Consider the following 6460-nt stretch of genomic DNA (forward strand, 5'->3'; position numbering starts at 1 on the left):
CTTTATCAAAACGAGGAAGACCTCATACAGGTTCTTCTCGGGAAGAATAAATAGAAGCTAGCATCATTTTCAAATTCAAAGTTTCATTATGGTTACTATATTGAACACATCTATCCCATACGGAACTTGAATTAAAAAACACATCTGCTACAGTCAAATCTGCATCATTTCTTGACACATTGAAACTGACAATATATGAAAATTAATCTTTACGACAAAGGGACATTTCAGCTTTGCAATTGTGAACTTTCCGTTTCTATGTAGCAACATTCCAGCAGCGCTTGCTATCGTGATTTCCTTGACAGAGGGCTGCTGCTGACAAGAAAACGATTGAACCAAGGGTTCCAAGTGGTGATGTTGGAGCAATCTCTTCGAAAGTTTTACAAGGTTGGTTGACTGTTGTTGGATATCTGTGTTACAGATGACAACGGACAAGCTTGTGACATTAGATTTTGAACTTACCATGAGCAAAACGAAGGGTGCTACCACTGGAGCACATGAAACTGAACAAAGCTGTGTAGCTCAGTCTACTTTTTATGGAGTTTTTTAAACGTGTTTGACATTTCATCAACTTGTCTTGGCCATGGTTTTTCGTTTTTCAGTTTTATCTAGACTTACACAAGTTTTGAATCTTGCATCTTTCAACGCTTTTTTAAATTCTAATTAGCGATTCATGAACTCAACTCAGGTTTTTGTGAAACACATTTCTTTCAATGGCTACGCAGTCTTGGTATTTTTGCATTGACTTACAGCATTGCATTCTTTTAATGTTGCATTGGTTTTTGCTATTGTTTTTTCTTCTATAATAGTAGGGACCTCGACTACTGTATTACTATCCTTTCAACACCGAGGTTGTGAGTTCGAGTCATGCAAGTGGCAAGTGCATTCGACTCCAATCTTAATTGACTAAGATTGTCAGTGGTTCTTTCCTGCTTCCTCCGCCGACAAAAACTTGCCACCACGAAATAGCCAACAGTGCTAAAAGTGCTTTACACACCAATCAATCATCCATATTAGTAAAGTTTCTAATGGGATCTAAAGACTTCATCTTGATGCTTGTTCATCATATATTTTTTGGTTTGAAACCATACATCAGTTGTTTTCCATTCGTTTGATGTGTTTGAGCTTTTGATTTTGCCATTTGATAAGGGACTTTCCGTTTTGAATTTTCCTAAGTTTCCTTGGAGTCCGGTATTTTTGCTATTTTACTTTTCACAAAAACCACAAGAGTAAAGGTCCTTCAAACGTTCCAATTCCAGTATTTAGAAGATTTTTGTCTCGCATTTGAATAGACAGGATATATTTCAATAATTTTATGAGTCTACAAATATCACTTTCTTTCTCCTTTTCTGTCAAAATATATTGAGGGGCTGTTGCTTTATTACTTACAATTTCTAAACACTTGGGTACATGGCTAAGCAGAAGGTATTTTAATTTACCTGTAAAACTGATACATTTTCAAGAAGGGGGAAAGGTATTTCATAACAAGTAATAAAACATCAGTATTTTAAAATCTTTAACAATTTTATTTGGTTATTATCATAAAACAATATACTGCATTGCATTACAGGTCAAAGCTACTCTATTGCCTTTTGATCATAGCAAAATATGACAAATTAAAAACAATAAGGATTAACATCATCTCGACAGCTTTCAACATAGCACCATACAAATCAAAACTTTCATGCAATAAAAACATCATACCATTCAGATTCATAGAAAAATCACAGACTTAAAAAAAAATGGCATAAAAGTCAAGAAAAAACTTATTTGATTCAAACTAAATTCTTCAACAGATTTGTTCACTTCAAATCAAAGCTACATTGTAACAAATGTACAAGTTTCAAATTTCTACAGAAAGTTTTTCCTCTGCCAAAATGTTCCAACCAGTCATACTCATCTTCAGTATGTGTGTTACAAAGGTGTTAAAGGAAAATGGCATGGATTATTCTTTCATGCACATCAGAATTTTGTCACTACTGGACCCCTGCCAAAGCCACAAACAAAACAGCCATGATGGTGTATCTGTGTTAGGACAATCATAACATTACATATAAGCTTGGCAAGTGTCAACACTTTTGAACATTATACATAATGGCCTACTTACAGACTGATTTATCAAACTATATAAAAAAAAACATTTGCATATGCTACATCATATTAAGATGTAGAGATTTATAACATCCTTCATCATCTTCAATCCTTGCTACAAAAATAACAATACACTAGTCAAAACGGAAACTATAATACTTGTTTTTTCAATGTTATGTCTACTTTGACGACAAATAAAGATTCTGAGTGCATATCTTTTTTATAAATGTACTATGATATAATTTTTAGCAAAAAAAAATGCTTAACAGCTCATCAAAACTAAATGGTCAGACTGTTTATATGATATTTTGTAATGTTATCATAACAGTCATTACCGACTTATCATAAAAACTTAAAACTTGTTTGTATTTTATTTTGTAATGTTATTATAACAGTCATTACTGACTTATCATAAAAACTTAAAACTTGTTTGTTTTTAAACTAACAGGAATTAAAATAAAATTTCAATGTATAATAAAAGGATGGCTTCTGTTTATCAACAGAATGCATAGGTTACCTAACTATCACATCAATTAGTACTTTTCTTTGTTAATTTTACTACCAAGAACTATTTAATACCTAAAAGTGGGTTATTTCAATTGGGTGCTTATTATGCATTTCCAGTGGTTAAATGGAAATTAGGAAAAAATTTAAAAAGCCAGACTGACCTTTTCATGTTCACATGTAAAACAAGGACAATTTGCTCTGAAAAAAAGCATTAACCAGTTCCAATAATTACAGTATTTAAGAACAAAATGCTAAAATACATGTATCATTTATTTTTGGCTTATTTCTATATTATCAAAACTTAAAAACCTTTGAAGAAGTGAATTTTATACTCTGTTATTCAATATTCTTTTCTCTCACTTTATTGAAAGGGTCAATTCAGATCTTGCATTTCCAACCAACAAGCCATGTTATAGTTTCTGAAGGCAAATTAAATTTACTACTGTTAAAACCTAAAATTTTTGACATTATAAACATTTTTTTCAAAAAGATACTTTTTTCTTTGAAGAAGAATTTCCCTTTGGCTGAATCTTATTTAGAATTTACATATTCACCAAGAATTTAAACATATAATGCATTCAGTCTATGTATGACATTCTATGCCTATTCAAATCTCTTTCACTGTACAGGGACTAGCAAATCTAAGGTTGAACTGTATTTTCTGTTTAATTCAGATTACTTTAAATGATTTCAAGTTGGAATTATAAGTTTGTCAAATCAACGACTTTGTACATTGATAAACATAGCAACATGTAGAACAATACTGAGACTTTCAAGACTATATATAAATCTGAACACTCTTGCAGGTGCAAGTCTTGATATTGAAATTAACGACATACAAGACACATACATGTACAAAATAGCTTTTGAAGTTGAAATGTAACATTGAATGACTTGCGTAAAAGAAGAACCAGCATAAAATTATCTGCCAATGAATGTACTTCTTTACATAGTCTCTGGTTTTAAATTGCTAACAACAAACAAAGGGCTATAAGGAACCGAAGTCTCTAATCTCCCATACAAGCCTAATACTGAATAATCTTTGAAATAATTCTGAACCAGCATGGTTATTGGTAACTAACAAATGATTTTTTCCCTCTCATTCCGTTCATAAAAATTAAGCCCAGTCTTCCTCATGCCTGCCTTATTTTAGTTGGGTTGAGATATTAACCAAATACAAAGTCCAGATTTGTACAGGAAACCCAAAAAATAATTCTGATAAAACAAAATTAAATAAGAGGTCACTATGGCAATTTGATTAAGTTATATTTAATGCTAATTAGGGATTTAGGTGCTGTAGACATGTGTTCTGTAGTGTGTGGATATGGACTTGTCAAAGTTAACCCAAAGAATCATTCAGATATAGAAATGATATAGGTGCACAAGTATTTGTGAGTAAGATTTGGTGAAACTTTCCAAAAATCCATCAAGGCGTTCAGGAGCAGTCTGGATACAAAAGTAAGATGGAAGGGTAAAGGGGCAGAAATTGTCAGATAAGTATACACCATTAACAGGGAAGGTTAGATAATTGATCGTGTGACTGAAGCTTGCCGTCCAGTGGCAAACATTACATACATACTGTAAATTCAGAAATACTTGTGAAAATGAGTACAGGATCAGTCTCACAAAAATAAAAACTTTATCTAAAATTTTGATAGGACAATTTGTATGCAGAATTCCCTCGTAATAATAAATCTTGTGTTAATTGTTCAACAATCGAAAAAATAAATGCATTCAAACAGGATAAGGTCCAGTAAGGGCCAATTTCGGCCTAAAATTCTAAGCACATCTGATGAAAAGTTTTTGACATTTTTTAAACACTCAAGTGTGAACTTCAGTTGATTCAATTAGTTTATGTTCAAGATTTGAACAGATTTGCTCATTAAAGACGCTCAAATTCAAGCTTAAATATGAAAAATCTATCAAATATGCCATAAAACTCCAATTTTCAGATGATTTTCGTCTAAAACGGAAGTGGCCGCATTTGTGTTGTCTCAACATTCATATATGTTATGTATTATCATTAAATACAACATATATTTAAATATTAAGACTGAACACAAGTGCGGCCACTTCCATTTTAGACAAAAACCGTCTTAAAATTAGCACAGATGCTGAAATTGTGAAGATTTCAGTATTTGTGTATGAAATAATGATGCTAATACCTGATGCATGTCCATTGTCAAAAACAGCCAATATTTATGTAACAAAAGTATTCTACTTTCCAATAAATAACTAAAAGTGACATTTTTAACTACATTGTAAAAACCCTATATTTTGGGGCCAAAAACAAGTCTTACCGGACCTACTCCTTTTAAAATTTACAGTGTTCAGGACAGCTTCTATTCATGTTGCCAGTCCTGTATGTTCATCATTAGTTTGGAATATTACAACTATATTGTTTTCATTACTAAATTAAGTAGATATTAAATATTCATAAACTGACACCGGATTACTGTTAGGTAAAGTAAGTAAAAAATTGATTGAACTTGCATACAGTTAATTCAAAATAATTGCAATGTTTTATCATGAAGAAGACATCAGAATAAACATTATAAGAATCTTTCTTGAAAATTCATTCTTATGAAACGAAATTTTATTTGCCAATAGTCTAAATTAAGCACTTACTCGTAAATGCATCTAAGGGAAGAAAAATGTGCAGTTAATGAAGCATAACTGGGTGTTAGAACATTACTACTTGAAACTAAGATGAATGGATGATATTTAACAGTAACCCAAATATCAATGGTCTATCACAGGAAATTGTTTACCGGTATAAAAATTTTAACAATTAAATCAAAAATAAAAGTTGTAATAAAAAATCTAAAGTTCTTGAAGCAGGAAGTAAAAGTACGAAGGGTCATATAACTCAGATGCATGGATACTTTGACAGTATACAACATGTACAAGAACCAGTACTATTTTAATAAACCTAATTAGAAAGAGTTTATCAGAGATTCACCAAACAAATCTATTGAGAATAACAAGGAAATGTGTGTCAATCAAAACATAATATCATGTAGTGAACTCTTCTGTTTATATGATCAAACAAATCCACAGTTTACACTGGTATCCTGTTCATAACATTATATATCAAGACAAAAATGCATTTTACGAAGTACATGTTTCTTACAAGATACTCAGATTTTTGTTTATAATACTGGGGTAAACTGATAAAACTATTTCACTTTAATACTGACTTCCAATGTGACTGCTTGATAATGTTGATAAAACCAACAAGTTGATTCAAATAAATTTCTTACATCACTCTTGGACATGATTTCAGAGAAAAACTGAATAGGCTTAGACTGCCTTCAACAAAATATCTTATTTTGTAACAAAAATTTAAGAAAGTGAAGCATTCTATACCCTATAATGTCCATAAAATACATCAACAATTTGTAAAGTATAACAGTGTACCACACCTGATTCAAACATCAATAGGAACAATAACAGGTAAATCAACACATTCATTTCTGATTTTTTATCAGTTAAAACCAGTACATGAAGCCTTGCCTTTCTTCTCAACTAAAATTAGCAGATAATCATCAAAATTTGTTCTGTGAATCTAACTCTCTTATTCTACTGATTTACATATATACAGTTATTTACAAAAATAAAGCACTAAAAACATTTAGGGGAAAAGCCCCTAATCAACAAATCAACCTTTTGGCATAGTATACACTGTCATAGCACAACCTGTCATAGTTAATGCCAACCAAAAAAAAAATAGTTGTGTTTCCTGCTTCCCTATCTACCCTAAATCTTAACACATGTTATGGACATTTTTGGCTTAGTATTGATAAAGTCCAGAACATTTCCTTATATTTATAGAATCTATGTTAAATGTTTTCAAAATACA

The sequence above is a fragment of the Mytilus californianus genome, unplaced genomic scaffold (assembly GCF_021869535.1).
Source record: "Mytilus californianus isolate M0D057914Y unplaced genomic scaffold, xbMytCali1.0.p SCAF_19, whole genome shotgun sequence".
Taxonomy (NCBI): domain Eukaryota; kingdom Metazoa; phylum Mollusca; class Bivalvia; order Mytilida; family Mytilidae; genus Mytilus; species Mytilus californianus.